At 32.1% G+C, this 18,410-nt stretch overlaps 1 long non-coding RNA gene across 1 annotated transcript in view; it reads left to right on the top strand.

Moving 5' to 3' along the window:
* Positions 1–17,488, top strand: part of LOC121031281 (uncharacterized) — a 42,253-nt gene extending 24,765 nt beyond the window's left edge. Inside the window, exons 2-3 of the long non-coding RNA XR_005790647.1 lie at positions 16,447–16,582; positions 17,455–17,488. This is a non-coding gene — a long non-coding RNA (uncharacterized LOC121031281). The remainder of the gene's footprint in view (positions 1–16,446; positions 16,583–17,454) is intronic.
* The last annotated feature ends 922 nt before the right edge of the window (positions 17,489–18,410 follow it).

Here is an 18,410-nt window from a genome sequence, read left to right as displayed (position 1 = left end):
TCTTTTTCTTGAACCATTTGTTGAATAATTTGCCAGGATAGTGGCTTAGCATAGACATTTATGAATCAGGTAAACTGATCTAGAGCATCTGTGATACACACAAGTATAGGTAGGGCTATTACATGAAGGGAATGGAAGACATTCCAGAATCACAAGTCAAACTTTTTCGGGCCTGGTCCTAAGAAGAAGTCTTGATTAAGAAGAAGTCTTAATAAATGCTTGCGTCCATCTCAGGTAGAGGTTGCCTTTCTTTTACGAAACAATGGAAAAGATGTTCATGAGAGGGAGGATTCAGGATGAGTCTCAGCAGCATCTTTGGTATTTAAAGACATTAAAGTCATGGAGTCATTGCTCAAGAAAGTTTCAAGTAGGTGAGCTCAAGAGGATCAAATTATGTGTGGGACATTTTGCAAGAATTGGTGATATCAACTTGTGTGACCACTGTGCAGCATGCAGGGTACCACATAGGAAGACTACTTTTTTTTTTCTTTTCAAAGTTTATTTATTAATTTTTAGAGAGAGAATGCCTGCCTGATTGGGAGAGGGGCAGAGAGACAGAGGGAGAGAGAGAATCCCAAGCAGGCTCTGTGCTGTCCGTGCAGAGCCGAAGATGGGGCTCTATCTTACAAATTGTGAGATCGTGACCTGAGCTGAAATAAGAGTCAGATGCTTAACTGACTGAGTCACTCAGACACCCTGAAATCTGCTTTTATATCAAAGTTTTGTTTCAGGACTTTGTAATGTTTTAGAATAACTTGAATTCTCTGTAGGAATGGATCTGTCAGTATGACTGGAGTATATATTGATGACCACTGTTCTCAAACTGAATCTCTGCATGAGTGGTCTGAATAACATGAATATATAATTCATTTATTCATTAATGTGCTTATTGGTATATTTATGCAAGTATTGCTTTCAGAACAAAAGTTTTAGAAAAACTTTTATTTTTCAATTATTTTATTAAATTCTGCTATGTTTATTTTGAATGACAGTTTTATATCTGTGTTGCATTAAGAAAAGTTTTCCTTGGTTACATATAATTGATGTTCATCTGATTCAAAATGTGTCCCAATACTTCCACATCCTTGTCTTTTTACATAAGAGGATATTCAAATTTTGAAAAGTGGAAAGATCATTTTACTCTATTCTGTTTTGAAATTATCATTAAAGACCTGTATAAATTTCATCAGGATTTCTAAAAAAAAAATTTAATGTTTATTTATTTTGAGACAGAGAGACAGAGCATGAACAGGGGAGGGGCAGAGAGAGGGAGACACAGAATCTGAAGCAGGCTCCAGGCTCCAAGCTGTCAGCACAGAGTCCAATGTGGGTCTCGAACTCACGGACCATGAGATCATGACCTGAGTCGAAGTCGGATGCCTAACTGACTGAGCCACCCCGGCACCCCTCATCAGGATTTTTTTTAACTTTCAACCTTTTTATAATTTTTTCATGTTTCATAATACAAGAAATACAAGACTCATTTGCTTGTTATCTCCCTCCTCTGGCCATTCCTTATACTACTGATTAGAGGTTTACAATATACAATATGCAAATTCTATGATTTGATAACCATAATATAGTATGGAAAGATAAATTCAATATTAACAGAAGTTGCTGCTTTAGAAGTTATACTTTAAAAACAGTTATCTCCCAACTATATTCTATAGAGAGGATTGTTAGAAATCCTGTAATATCTTCTTGGCTGGTCCTGTATTCTTTTGCTTCGCAGTCCATTTGTCTTTTTATTAATTTAAATTCCCCCATGTTCTCAATCCCTAGTTTTTTGTTGCTTAATTTAACACTTATGTCTGTGTGTTATTTCAGTAGAAAGTTGGCAGATGGGGAATTTTCTGACCACCAGCTTTCTATTTTGTAATATTTTATTTTTATTTGTTTTTAAAATATTTATTTACTTTTGAGAGAGAGCAAGTGCGAGCAAGGGAAGGGGCAGAGGGAGAAAGAGACAGAGGATCTGAAGTGGGCTGCACTGACAACAGGGAACTTAATGCGGGACTTGAACTTATAAATGATGAGATCATGATTTGAACCAGTCAGACACATAACTGACCACCCAGGCGCCCCAACTTTCTATTTTAAAAACAAGTCCCAAGGGGCACCTGGGTGGCTCAGTTGGTTAAGCATCCAACTTTGGTTCAGGTCATGATCTCACATGTTTGTGAGTTCAAACCCCACATCAGGCTCTGTGCTGACAGCTCAGAGCCTGGAACCTGCTTCAGATTTTGTGTCTTCCTCTCTCTCTCCAACTCCCCCTCCCCTGCTCTTGCTCTGGAGTCAGAGGATCCACGCTGGCTGTGCGCAGAGCCCAACGTGGGGCTTGAACTCACGAACTGTGATATCATGACCTGAGCTGAAGTCGGATGCTCAACAGACTGAGCCACCCAGGTGCCCCAAAGATCTCTTTATTAAAGTTGAGACTTTAAAAATTTTCCTTATGAGTAAACTGCGTTTTATTTTCCAAGTGTAACTTTTCCTGACAGTGGCATCATTACTTACTGCGATTAATTTCATCACTGAAGGAGCAATAGCTAATATTTTTAATCAATCTGATTAGTTTTCAAAAGTCTAAAAGGATACTATAAGTCTATATCAGAGTTGAGTGACTATGTATTGCTAATAATCAGGGATTTTTTTTTCAGGATAATGGAGATATTGGTCCTACAATTGAGAGGAAGTTGGTGGGGGTGCGGGGGAGAGGAAGTATCAAAACAGAAACGCTTTTTTTTTTTGTAAAATAAAATATAACCAAATATTATTGGGAGAATGAAGTACTTTATTACGATAAGGATAGAAGTCTGAGGCTGTCCTCAAATTAGGTCTCTCAAATTTAATCTAAGTGTATATCTCTTAGAAAAGATATTGATGACATTGAGAGGGAGTGGGAATTCTGTGCTTCTTCCTGTCATCCCAGAAGTGTAGCATCAAGAAAATCTATTGAATCACCAGTAGCTCCCTATCATGAGTATTTGTTAAAAATGACGAAATCACATCAAATCTTGCTAGTAATAATTTATGGAACAATTACCATTTTTTCATACAAGGAAACTACACTTTCTAAATTTAACTTTAATAATTTAAACTACACCCCATCAACATTACTACTTATTGAAATGAAATGAATTTCATCATTACTTGATGAAATGAATTTCATCACAATAGACAATAAATTATAGTGTTTTTTTTGACACTAAATTATAGTTTTAAGAACTTACAATTGGATTGATGAATTTTAGTTATACAATTTGATGATATTGACAAATGTATATGGTCATGTAGCTACTCCAACAATAATTATATAGGTATAGAACATTTTTATCAGCACCCAGATTTTCTTTATAACTCTGGCCATCACAGTCCTTCCCTGGGCTTGAGCTCTGGGAAATAGATCCTTTTTTCTGTCTTTAATCTGTGAAATTTGTCTTTCCTATGCTGTGTGGGCAATGATGTATCTGCTCAGTTGACTTTTATTATTGTACTTAAAATTTTCTTTGTTTATTTCTTTCCTTTTATTCCAGTATAATTGACACACAATACTACATTAATTTCAGGTGTACAACATAATGATTCAAAAACACTATGCTCACTACAAGTGTAACCACCACCTGTTCTAGTTGCCAGGGAAGGGGCGGGCAGGGAGAATGAGAAGAATGGGTGAAGAGGAGAGGGAGGAAATACAGGCTTCTAGTATGGAATGAATATTTTATTTTATTTTACTTTTTTATTTTGAGTTTCTACACATCGTGTTGTGTCTTCAAAGCTTAGGTGTCAGTCACTGATTGGTCAAAGGCTGTGATTAAACACTTTCAGTCAGTAGTATTTCCACCTATACCAATGGTTCAGTGTATAGATCAGGTTTTGCATTCCAACTTCAGGCAGTTCGATTCTGCCATGAATTTTGTATTTCACTGAATCCTTTCAAGCCTTCCCTGTGCATTCGTATGGTTTCCAAATCAGCAAGAAGTATGTGAAGAGTGTTGGCCATTTTGTGTCTTCCTCTGTATGTGTACCTAGCCTCTTTTTTTTTTTTATTTTTTTTAACGTTTATTTATTTTTGAGACAGAGAGAGACAGAGCATGAACAGGAGAGGGGTAGAGAGAGAGGGAGACACAGAATCTGAAACAGGCTCCATGCTCTGAGCCGTCAGCACAGAGCCCGACGCGGGGCTCGAACTCACGGACCGCGAGATCATGACCTGAGCCGAAGTCGGATGCTTAACCGACCGAGCCACCCAGGCGCCCCATAGCCTCTTAATCAAAGATAGGTAATAGTTACCAACCTCTCTCAATGGCTGTTTCATTTCCTTTTTTAAAAAGTTTATTTATCTATTATGAGAGAGAGAGAGAGAGAGAGAGAGAGAGAGAGAGAGAGAGAAAACACAAGCAGGGGAAGGGCAGAGAGAGAGACAGAGAATCCCAGCTGTTCCCCTGCTGTCAGCACAGGGCCCGACATGGGACTCAAACTCATGACCTGTGGTCTCATGACCTAAGCCAAAATCCAGAGTCAAATACTTAACCAGCTGAGCCACCTTTGTACCCCTTATCCATTTTCAGGATCCTCTTATATTTCTGGATAGTTCTCTGTTTTGCCACTGCCCTACTGAGATCACAGTCTCAGGTTAAGTGAGCTGCAGGCCTTCGTTGTTTGCTGCTGTTCCAAGTGTTTTGTGCTTTCTTGTCCAAATCACATCTGCTCCCTCCAGCAGCTTTCTTTCTGTTTTTATGGCCAGATTTGCCTTAGTATACTGACTGCATACTGACCAAGCTGTGTTGGGGCATAAGAATATTACTAGGCAGGAACATCATAGATTCCCTCTTTTCATACTACATATTCAGTAGCTTTCAGGAATAATCATTTTGCAATTTGTTGTTTGCATTTTTAAAGTCCCCATTTTTTAAAGCAATAATTGTCCAATTGAGGGAGAAGGCTATGTTTGTATCAGAAAATAAGGATGCTCTATTTGCAATGTTTTGAGAGGAAATGATTTTAATTTAATTTAATATATTTTTTTATTTTTAATGTTTATTTATTTTGAGAGAGAACTACAAGCACATGCTCAGATGTGTGTAGGAGGGGCAGAAAGAGAGGGAGAGAGAGAATCCCGAGTATGCTCCATGCTGACAGCTCAGAGCTTCATCTCACAACCCTGGGATCATGACCTGAGCCAAATCAAGAATCAGACACTTAATTGAACCACCCAGGTGTCTGGAGTGGAGATTATTTTTAAATTTGAATTCTATATTTTGCCACAGTACACTTAAAAGAGTAGGCAAAGTTAAAATCATAGATACTCACTTAAAATATGATCACTGAATATATTTCAGCAGAAGGAAAATATTTTCCAAGATACAGAAAGATATGGCCAATTGAGTGATGATGAAGAGAAATGCTAGAACTCAGTTGTTTGTTTAAATAGGGCAAATAAATAATACTAACCCAAATTTCAATAATAATTTCTATTTTGTCACCCAACAAATTTTCAATATAGGTGATGCCATGTATGGGGAAGAAGAGGAAATTGAAAGTAGTATGAATTTCATGTCTTATTCTTATGAAATATCAAGATTCAGATTAACTCTAGAAATAAATGTCAATATGTAAATAATACTAAAATTTGAATAATAACTGTGTTAGAACACATTCAATAATAAATTAAAATACTTAGATACAAATCTAGAAAGTATATATAGGATCCCCATGAGGAAAATTATAAAACCAAGGAACAAAATAAAGGAAAAACAAAGAAATTGAGAGATAGTCCATATTCAGTGTGTTCAGACTCAGTGTTGTCAAGATACAAGTTCTTCTCAAATTGATGTGTTGAGAAAATAGAGACACAACCATGAAAATTATCTTGTAGCTATAACAAACTGATTATAAACTTTATATGGAAAAGCAAATGATTCAGAATAGCCAACACAATATTGAAGGAGGAGAACAAAGTTGGAGGACTGATGTTCTCCAATTTTAAGACTTACGGTTAAGCTACAAAAATCACAACACTGTAGGATCAGTGAAAGAATAGACAAATCAATGGAAAAGAATAGTGAGCTGAGAAATATACTTACACTATCTATCTAAACTTATTTTTGACAAGAGAGCGAAAAGAATACAATGGAAGAAAGGTAGTCTTTTCAACAAAAGGTGCTGAGGCAACGGGATATCCATGGGCAAAATTTCATCTAGACATAGGTCTCCCACAATTCACTGAAATTAACTGAAAATAAAGCCTAGATCTAAGTGAAAAATGCAAATCTATAACTAGAATATAGCAGATGTAGATGATGTGGGTGTCGTAATGGCTTTTTAGGTACAAAACCAAAGGCACAATCTATGAAAAAAAAAATTGGTAGACTGGACTTCATTAAAATTAAAAACGTCCCTGCAGAAGCCAGGTGGTTAGCTGTGCTTGTGTGAGAATAACATGACAACATGTTGTTGAATCACTGTGTTGTATACTTGAAACTAATGTAATGTGTGTCAGTTATGCTCATAAAAGTGCAACAAATATGAGGAAAAGAGTAAAATTTTTTATCTTAAGAAGACAACATAAAAAGACTAGCATAATCCACATAAATTTATGTATAGATGCAAAATAATCAGTATGGACAGTGGCAATTTTAAGGTGCTGAAGTCTTAGTGGGTTCACTTTCATGCCTTATTTATTTATTGATATATCTGTAAAAGTCTAATTTACAGATAACTAAATTTAGGAATCCTAGTGTTCAGTTACATAAGTTTCAGCAATTATATAGCGCAAGTAACAGACACATAAAATAAAACTATATATATATATATATATATATATATTTATTTTTATTATATTTTTTTTTTTTTTTTTACTCCAGAAAATTCTACCCTGTCCTTTTTCAGTTAATCCCTGCACCCAATTTGGGTAAACATTTTCTGACTTCTGACACCATGAATTAGTTTTGTACCTTATATAAAGTTTCATGTAGTGACTATTTTTTGGATCCGGTTTCTATCATTAGTGTTTGTTTATAGTTTTCATTTATTTGTGGAAATCACCCATATATTCACACATACTTTTAATCTTTTCTTTTAGTTTCTTTAATAATTTTATCCTAATGTTAAACTTTTTGCCTAATAGTTCCAATAATTTGGCCACCTGTGTGTGATCTGTTAATTCTTTTTTTTTTTTTTTTTTTGGGGTTTAGTTAACATTCTCCTGCTTTTTCACATTTCTTATTAGGTTGTTGTATGCCAGATATCACATGTTAAGGAACAATGGAGAAATCATTAAATTTGTTTGTCCTCAGAAAGGGGTACACAACTGTACATGCCAAGATGTTTATATGGGGAAGGAGCATGGTGAGCTAATTATATCTGTAGTGAATCTAGGTTTTATTGCAGCTTTATATTCAGTTCAACACTTACATTGTAAATTATCAGAAAAGGGTCATTACTTTCCTTTAAGCAGGGAACTAAGTCTTTGTAGTGGTGAGATTTCACACAACTCTTTGTACTTCACATCCAAGTTTCTGTATATTATATTCAAGTTGTTCTGAAGTCTAGAATATATCTCTAATTTATAGCATGAAAACTAGACTTTTCTAGTTCTTAGAGAATTCTCATTACATACAGAATTTGCTGAATTTGCTCATTCTTGGGTGACTTCTCTTTGTCTTGCCACCTTCTTTCCCATCTCCATTCGCATTTATTTGTCCTACACAATGTACTTTATGAAATCCCAGTGTACCTTGGAGAGCTATCTCTCATTTCTCCTCTCTTGTCTTCATCATTCAGATTAGATGAAGCTCCATGTACCTCAGAGACAGTCTTGCTCAGTTTTCTTGCCCAAACTCAATCCTTTAAATAGCCACAGCTTATATTCAGTAAAGTCCACCTTATGGGGGAATCTCTCTTGGCTGTTTCTCCTGAATTTTCCAGCCTACACAGCTCATATTCGGTATTCTGAAAGGGCCAATGTGTTCTGAAAGGTGAATGCTAGCTCACTTTGTAACTATCACTCCTTGGGTCATCCATCCAGCCCCCTCCCAGTGGATAAAAGTTGGGTTGATTTCTCCTTAGCATTATTTATTTTGTATACTGCTCATTTTCCAGGCTTGAAAACAGCCATAGTCTACTTATATAATGGCAAGGTATGGTATTGTTCAAAACTTAATTCATTTTTAGTTATTGTTTTGGGTTTTTTGTTTGTTTTTGAGTCCTTATCATCATGATTATTTTGAGATACTGAGATTTTTTATCATGCATTTGACTTGTTTTTATTAGTAAATGAAATGGTGGTCATTAGTGATGTTACATTTTAATTAAAAATGGAAAACCATGATATCTTATTTTAATTATCCTTTAGGTTAAACTTAATTTTGAAGTAGAATAAGAAAGGGCACTCCTTCTGAGTTACTGAGGGTAGAAGAAAAATTCACTGCCATCTGTTTCATGATACTGGCCATGATCACTCCCTAATGTATATCAAGTGTAATAAAATAAAGTTATGCTGGCTAATGCACAGATGATCTCTCTTTAGATGAGTGATTTCCAATTCAATAATGTGTAAAATCAACTTTCCTCATAATGAGCATATAAAATACCCATTAAATCTATTCCATATAGCAAGTGCCTAAGGGACCAGATCAAAAGGAAACCTTAAACACTAAGATTTAAGAAAGGAAACAAAGTTATTTCCACCACATATAATATAGTATTCAGCCTGTTATATTTATAGACCTTCAGAATGCTGAAATATTTTGAAGGATTTTGTTGCTTTTTAATAATAATTAACTTAATTTTTTTAAAAATGTTGTTGAACATTTTTCCATTGGAGTTATTTTTGTCATTAAGGCTTTGTTGTTGTTAGCCAGACAGTGCTGTAGACACATGAGAAAAGCTATATTCCTAGTGGATATGGAGCTTTTGATACTATTTCAAATCCTTCAGTAGTCAAATTATTTCTAAGGGATTGGTGAACCTACCAAAAGCACTTTTTGAGTGCTCAATTCATAGTAGTTATTGTTTGTTGCATTATTCCTGAAATAGGTCTAGTGTCTGTATCTTTTAATTGTTGAAATTCCATTTAGTGACTATATTGATGACATTAACAATGCTTGCTTTATTTACTATTTGAATAATTACTTTTTGTTATGTTGAAGTATTATTAGAGTAATATATGTAAAATACTATAGACTATATATAGCTATATATATTATAAATGAAATCTGTATATGTGTGTGTGTATACAATTATGTAGCTACATATATTATACCTTATATCTAGCCACTTATGATATATATCATATATAGCTAGATCACATGGTAATTATTTAAAATTAAGTATTTTTAAAACTTTATCAATAAAATTTTTATGTCTTCTAAATATATTCTATAAATAAACCCAAATTGCATGTTTTTTGTTGTGTCCAAATCATTCAAAAACTGTGTATTTCTATTAAATGGCTAAAATCCAGAGCAAAGAGTTTATAAAACTATATATATCTAAACTTTATTAACCAAGTAATATATTTTATATACATTTATAATACATATAAACAATATTATTTATAGCCATTGTTAGTGTCAAGGTAAATTTTTAAACCAATTTAAAGAGTATTAATTATGTTGAAAATTTCTAAAATTTCATATATAATAATGAGATATTTATAACAATAATATAATTTTCCCAGTAGACATCGTTTTGAACTCTGCGAAATATATATTCCTCTATTGCTGCAGGTTAATCAAATCCAAATTCATATATTACATTCAAATATTTTGTTGTTTATATGTTTAGTTTCTACTTAAAAAAACAAAACAAAACACCACCACATAGATTAACCTAAGTCAAAGAAAATATAAATTTTTATGAAAGTAATAATATCTAATTGAATTTTTTAAAATTCCTAGTCAAGGGGCGCCTGGGTGGCGCAGTCGGTTAAGCGTCCGACTTCAGCCAGGTCACGATCTCGCGGTCCGGGAGTTCAAGCCCCGCGTCAGGCTCTGGGCTGATGGCTCAGAGCCTGGAGCCTGTTTCCGATTCTGTGTCTCCCTCTCTCTCTGCCCCTCCCCCGTTCACGCTCTGTCTCTCTCTGTCCCAAAAATAAATAAAAACGTTGAAAAATAAATAAATAAAATTCCTAGTCAAAATGTTACCAATATGATTTTATATGGACTTAGAAATTATATAAATAAAAAACAGCCAATATTTGTTGAATGCTTGCTAATATGACAGTTAAATCTCATTGCAGGAAAAATTTTACAAAAAAGTAACAATCTTTTCACACAAATCCTTTTCAGACACTGAAAATGAGTTGAAATATTTCAATGATATTTCAATGATATTTCAAATATAAAATGAGTTGAAATATTTCATAATTATCCCATAAATGTGGCCAACATTTGTGTGTATAAGTATATATAGAAGACATATTATTTATTGTTATATATTTAATGTCATACAATATGTAATAATATAAATTTACATAGTATGTAATATGTAAGGTGCATATAAATACATTTATAGATATGTAAACACAGGCACATACACAGCTCTGACCATCCAAATGACCTAATTTATTAAGCACCTAATTTATTAAGCACCTAATAAAATAAACATATCAATATAAAAATGTTAGTAGTTATAGAAAAACTCAATATTCTTGAACTGGAAATATTTCCTCACTGTAGCATGACATTGTAAGGAGACTAGTATGGAAAGGGTCCAGTTTGAAGCTATCACTCACAAAAATGCTCCCCAAAGCTTCCAAAGGCTCCCGAAGCTTTGTCTTTTAATTTATGCCATCTTTAATTAGAATCTTATGGCAAATAGAGGTATTTATGAGATTAGGTCACTATGGGAGAGATAAATATACAAATGGATTCCAGAAACATGTATATGCCTACTTCGGCAATTTTGAATGAAATTGGCTAAGTTGATCTTCATACCATAATTTAGAAATTTTTGATAAAATTATTTCAAAATTATGAAAAGATACAAATCAGGACACATGTAAAATCCTGTATCATCAATGTATTTAATGGTTAGAATATATATTTTAGAATTATTTTCTTCAGCATCACACTTCACTCTTACCAGTAATTTAGCTTGATTATAATAGTGGGTATGAAAATCCATGTAATGTGAGAAAGAGAAATATGAGCAAAAATATCAGTTAATACAGATAATTAAAAGAGAATAAAATTATTCAGATCATGACCGGATATATGTCATGTGATACATTAATTTTGTGTCACATTCTATGTATTTTGTAATATGTGAGAAAACAAATTTTATTAATATTGAGAGAGTAGTTTGGAAGCAAATAAAATTAACTGAAATTTATCCTCAGAATTTTCATATTGGAAAAGGTTAACTACAATCTCTAATTTTACTATAGTATCAATATATATTATTTTTAATTGCCATTTATAACCCCAAAATTATATCTGAACTGAATTCATCATAGGACCAGATTAGTTTTTTTTTTAATATTTACCCAATAGAGAAAACTTATTTTGAATATTTATATTACAAAATATATTTCCTAAAAATTAAAACTTACCATCTTTCAAAATTTGTCTTATTAAAACTCAATGATAACAATAGAAGTGAATAAAACTTTTAGTTAAATAATAAAATAATGAAAACAACATTGTGCTGAAATGCCAGGAAAAGTTTCTTCCCATTCTGTCTCATGGGAATTTTTTAAATTGCTTCATTAGCTAAAAATTTACAAATAACTTAAACAACTTAGAACAATGTTGTAGTAGAATGTTCAGCAAGAAATTATGCACAATATTCAGACCTACTGTGCTGACAAAGATAAATAGAAAAAAATATTCTGTGACCTTGGGCAAGTCGTCTGTTCTCAGTTATGTTCATAATACCTTCTGAAACAGAATATGAGCCAAGAGGTCTGGTCACGTACTCTTAATTGCTGGGTTGTAGAAATCTATGGTGAATTCACTGTTACTGACTTAGTTAAGCAGACAGATGGTAATCACATGCAAGAATACGTGCCGATTTAACTTAGAAAATTCTGATTTTTGATTAATTAATCCCATTTTAACTTTAAAAAGTGTGTGTCCTGTGTTGTCTTTTCTTTTTACTTTTCTGTTAAGAATGTTGCCATACTGTTCATACAGATAGTTAACAACAACAAAAAAGCGGTCTTCAGTCAAAAGAGATGACTAGTAAGTAATGGTAACCCATTAGTTGTGATCCAAAGTACAAGACAAATTTCCTGTACTTTTTGAAAATCCACTTATCCTAACTTAATTAGTTTTTCTGAGCATTGTATCATATAAGTGAAATTAGAGCAAATATAAGGACCTCATGACGAAAGATTAAGTATATACATTTATAAAATATATACATAATAAAATGAAATGTTAGTAATGAGCCAAAATTTGTTTTCAGAGAAATAGGAGGTTCATGCTAAAGAGAGTCTAAATTCAGAGTTTTTACTTTTCTTTTTTCTATTAGAATAAAAATGTAATCTTCCTGAATAACAAATCAGAATAATTATTAATAATTTCTGAAAGAAAATGGTAATAACACATAAATCACTTCTTTTTGTTTGTGGGGAAACTCTTGTGTAATTGAGCTGTGAGCTGAATTAGCTTTTTGTTCAATTTTACATAGAATGCCATTTTTACTGAAGTGAATGATAATGTATGCATATTCAGATTTGGATTTTGGCATGTATTTTCTAGAAAATGACTGAAGTGCATCACTTTCAGGAAAATAATTGGCACTCTTTGTTGCCAGTAATAAAATTTGAGCATTAAAGTGAAAATTAAAATTTTGGAAAACATAAATGGAACTGTGTGCTTGTAAGCTTACCAATTCTTAAATTGCCTTAAAATGAGATCATCAGTGATTTTAACAGATGTGATTATTTATTTTGAATAACAAATATGTCAGTGTATCAAAGCTTATACAACTCAGTGAACTGTTATTTTCCAAATGAACAATGCATGATGCTGGATAATAATAATAGGTTAAAGATCCATTCAAAGTGCAAGATACACTGATAGGTTATAATTTAATAGACTATAAAATTAATCAATATGGTTCCATATAATGTACTTCAAAAACCTTTAATAAATGGCCACTTGTCAAATTTTGTGCTAATTTTAATTGTGCTAAATTTTATCTAAATATATTCACATTATATGAAAAGGCTGCTAACATATTCTGTTCTTTTCCACCTGCATAATTCTTTTTTCTTCCAGCTTTATTGAGTCATGATTGACAAAAATTGTGTGTATTTAAGGTGTACGACCATGCATACACACACACATGCAAACACACACACACACAGACACACACACACGTTGTGAATTGGCCAATATAGAAGATATCATTAACCTTCGATTTTGATTTTTATCCAGAAATGTCACTCATGGAAATTTATATCCAAGTTACAAAAATACAAATTTACAAGTCTATTTATTGTGTCATCATTTGTAATATAATAATGTAATTATAATGTAAATAGATGTATGTAGATCTAATGTATTGTGAAATAAAACAAATGAATAAATACATTATTGTAGTTGGAATCTTAGATTTTGGCATGGGAGAAAATAGAAACGTATGTAAGTTAAAGAAGAAAAATCCTACAGGATTAAATTTGAATTGGAAGTGTCATTGTAAATTCATGAAAATTGACCTTTAAAAATAAGGTCTTTTTTTTTTTTTCCATGAAACCAATCTTGGCTTGAGTGGCATATCTATGTTGAATACTTACTTATATCATTTCCCATAGAATAACAAGGTCATATTTGTGAATTAGAATTAGATGATTTTAAGGCTGGAGCTGGAAATAATCCAAGATAAGCCTGGAATATTCTGTAATTACCAAAAGCAAGGGTGCTGTTAGTTATCAAGTTGATTTGGTATGTAACATCCATGAGAGCATCGTGTATTAAAAAAAAAAAAAACAAAAAACAAAGAAAAATCCCCAAAAAACAGCTCATTTTCACCTGTAGATAATGCTAAGCAACCAAATCAATATCTTCAAAATTGGCTACAAAGAAAAAGAATCAAGTATCTATTTAAATTCATGTAGGAATTTCATCAACCTATTAATAATGGAAAGTGACAATTAAAGCAGTACCTGGCTAGTAGATAAAGAAGGAATAGTAGATTTTAGACCATTGACATAGACCAAGATCAATATTTGCGTGGATCTTTGAAGGCTCTCTATTATGTTACACTGATCTGGATGGCTCTTATTCACTATCAAGCTTTCTTGATTTCTGTAGCTGTAATCATACCTTTTGAAACGTTAGTCCTCCAACTTTGTTCTTCTTCACTGTTGTGTTGGCTATTCTAGGTTTTTTTACTTTTACTTTTCCATGGTAATTTTAGAATCACGTTATCAGTATCTATTAATAATGTTTTTTGGGGGATTTTGAATAGGGTTTCACAGATTTTACAGAGCATGTGGCAAAATTGACGTCTTAATTTTGCATTTTTGAATTCATGAACATGAGATATCTCTTTTATTTAAATTTTTGATTTCGTTCTTTAGAGTTTTGTAATATTCTACATATGGAGTTTATATATAATATTTTAGGTTTGTACAGGTACTTAAATTGGGGGGACCTATTTGTATTATTTTATGTTTTAGTGATTATAGGCTCATTTCTAACAAATAGAATGTAACTGATTTGTGTGTCTTTATCTTGTGTCCTGTGACCTTCCTAAATTAACTATTAGTTACAGAATTTTATTTTATTTTTTGGTAGATTCTTTATGATTTCCTACATACACAAACATGTCATATGATAATAGGAACAGTTTTATTATTTTTTTCCTTTTAGTATATATGTCTTTTATTTCCTTTCCTTGCTTCATTTTGTTGGTGAAAACTACCACCAATTTATTCTGCTCTCATCATTTTTTTTCAATAAATTGGTGGTAGTTCTCGCCAGCAAAATGAAACAAGCAAAGGAAATAAAAGGCTATATATTCAAAAGGAAAAAAAAACTTCCCATTATCATATATATATATATATATATATATATATATATAGGTTTACTTATTGTAATTATGTATTTTTGTACATTTTGTTAAGGATTATTGTTCCAATGTTTATGAGGAATATTAGGCTATCATTTTTATTTACTCTTTTATTATGGCTCTAGTTTCAGAATAATATCAACTTTATAAAATGAATTGAAACTCTTCACTTTTCTTCTATTTGATAGCATATTAAATAATATTAAATATGTTTTATTATTTTATGATAATTTATACACTATTACACTTTTAAAATAATATTAATAATTTATGATTATAGTGTAAAAGTATAATTTCTTGGACTTGCCTCAAAATAATTCAGATTTAGAGAAAGATGTGCAAGCTTATGATTGTTCGTAGTTGAAAAATGTTTAATTTGGGTAATGGGCATACTGTAGTTCATTATGCCTGTCTCTTTACTTTTTAACACATTTAACTTCTTAATAAAAAGTTGTGTTATTCTACTTCTCATGTCATTACCTAATAGCTAGTTTATAATTATTGCTTAGGATTATATCACATTGCTAAATGCTAAGTGACATTTGTTGTATATTTGTTTTGAAATGCAAGGTCATTTCTAAAATAATTTTTCACTTTAGTCCCTTTTTTGAAATTCTTTTCTAAATGTATTCAACAGAGTTATGGGAGGGGGTGGAAGCCATATGGCATCTGTCATGTGTGTTTTATTTTTTTAAAGGCCATTCAGTTTCTTCTCATCTGCTGTCACCCCTTTTGAACAAGAATAAACATGACAGATTCATGGTTGGAGGACACAGGAAACATAACTTGCCAGTCAGTCATTCTCAAGATTGTATTTGTGTCTTAGTACACAGAAGCTCAATGATTATAAATATTGTCTTGGTAATATCATTATTAAATGTTATTTGCTGATTTTTTCTATTTTTGTATTTTTGTAATATAAACATAATATCAATTTTAATTAGAAATATTCAAATCATCTTTATATGACTGGAATTTTTTATCTAAATCATATTTAAATATATTTAATTTATTATTTTTCTTTTTCCAGATACCTCAAATCTCATAGGCCAATTTAAGGAATACTAATTGAAGACAGAATGAGTAAAGGAAGTTGAGCTATTGTCCTAACTCATCCAAATAAAAATTCTGTTTCTGCAGAAATACTTACACTAATTTTTCTTCTTCACTCCACTCTATCTAAACATCACAGTGTAATTATAATAAATTTTATAACACACACAGTTGTATAATATAACAATAAAAATTACTTTAAACAAGAAGAAATACTAACACAAAGATATAAAATAAGAAGGGGATTGTTGTAACCAATTAGAATAGAGAACTAGGTGAATAAATGTTTGTCAGTTTATTATTTTTGGTTTTGAAGCTTCTCTGATTTACCTGCTTAAACATAACTTATGTATGATTTTCTTTCAGAATGAAGATACACAGTGGAAAGACTCAAAATCACAAGGCCATGATGTTGGTAAACAGCCATAAACTCAAAACAATGAGTGACCTATCTTTCTGGAAAAAAAAAAAAAGTGAAGTTAAATTTCTACAGATGAATCAGGTACTGAAATTAATTAATTAAATTAATTGTTCTTCCTCTTCAAATATATTATACATGCATCTAAAGTCACCATTTATTTTATGGAATACATAAAATAGAAAACTATAAATAGAATATCAAATGGAAAGCATGCTGATGACTGTTATTTAATAGGCTTGCCAATATTCCTTGGAAAGAAAATGTTTTAAAATTCTGCTTAGTTTTAACTCTGTGGTAGATAGCTTCTAGGACCAAATGTTTCATCAATATTGAAAGTTTCTCCAAGTATATAAAACAATAATAATTATTACAATATAGTTTAGATAAGTATCTTGTACAAATATATAGGAAAATATTATTATGATTTAATTGAAGGAATATGACTGAAAAAATATATATTTAATTTCATACATTTATATAGCATTAATATTATAGATTAAAAACATAACTCTATTCTCTATAGTTTCCATTATTACCATAATAATCCCTAAATGCAGTATAATACCAAATAGATAGTAAATTATTGAGTATATTTGTAAAAATATGAATGATATTGAGTTATATGTATTATTTTTAAATTATTCGTGGCCCCATAAATCATTTTTGAAACAAGATGGAGTATGTGCATGGGAATTTATGTGAAACAGAGGCTGTGTTTCCCTGGGTTTATGTGTATGACTTTACCTCTCAGCTGTACTATTGTGAAAGTTTACTAACTACTCTCATTTTTCCTGACAATATAGAAACCAGAGTGATTTTTTTCAAAATGTAAGTCCTGTGATATTACTCTTGTACTTCACAGCTTTGGTATCTTTCTATTTCAGTTAAAATAAAATTCAAATTAATTATAATGACCAGTTTATTCTTTTTTTTTTTTTTTTTTTGGGACAGAGAGAGAGACAGAGCATGAACGGGGGAGGGGCAGAGAGAGAGGGAGACACAGAATCGGAAACAGGCTCCAGGCTCTGAGCCATCAGCCCAGAGCCTGACGCGGGGCTCGAACTCACGGACCGCGAGATCGTGACCTGGCGGAAGTCAGACGCTTAACCGACTGCGCCACCCAGGCGCCCCTGACCAGTTTATTCTTGTATAACCCAATACTCATATATCTGGTAGGAGAGCATAATGGAACAGCTACTTTAGAAATCAGTTTGGCAATTTTTTAGAAAGCTAAACATACAACTGCAATTTGACACAGACATTTCATGTCTACTTAGGGATCTTCTACATGGGAAATGGAAATGGATGTTTATCCAAAGACAATGACACAATTGTTTGTATCATCTTTATTCTTAATCACTAGAAACTGGGAAGAACACAGATGTCCTTCAACCAGTTAATGGATAAACAATTGTACAACTTTAGCGTAGAATACTAATCTATAGTACCAAGAGAAAAAACTGTTGATTCACACAACAACCTGGAGGAACATTAAATACAGCTTGCTTGAAAGAACCCGGACCTCAAACGTTATGTGTTGTATGATTTTATTTATATGACATTTTGTCAAAAGTAAAACTAAAGGGATGAATAAAAAGATTGGTGATCAGGGTTGAGAAGTAGGGGCAGAGATTGACTACGAAGAGTCAGTGTGAGAAGTTTTGTTGTGAACCACATGTTCTATAAAGTTCTATAACTTAGTGGTGGATGCCAGTGTTCATGGATGCATGACTGTATGCATTTGTCCCAGGGCGTGTATATTTACACCAGTATAAAGATGAGAGTGTAATTGATACATACATTTCTTTAAATCAACCAAAATGTGAGAGTGCCCAAGGTTGGGTGAAGACTATGACAAATGAATATAAGTGTATTTCAAATAAATCAGATAAATGCCTTGAAGAATCAT

This window comes from Herpailurus yagouaroundi, unplaced genomic scaffold, assembly GCF_014898765.1.
Source record: "Herpailurus yagouaroundi ecotype Mexico unplaced genomic scaffold, PumYag 141, whole genome shotgun sequence".
NCBI lineage: Eukaryota > Metazoa > Chordata > Mammalia > Carnivora > Felidae > Herpailurus > Herpailurus yagouaroundi.
The sequence above is the reverse complement of the archived record's forward strand: the minus strand, read 5'-3'. Positions and strand labels throughout refer to the sequence as shown.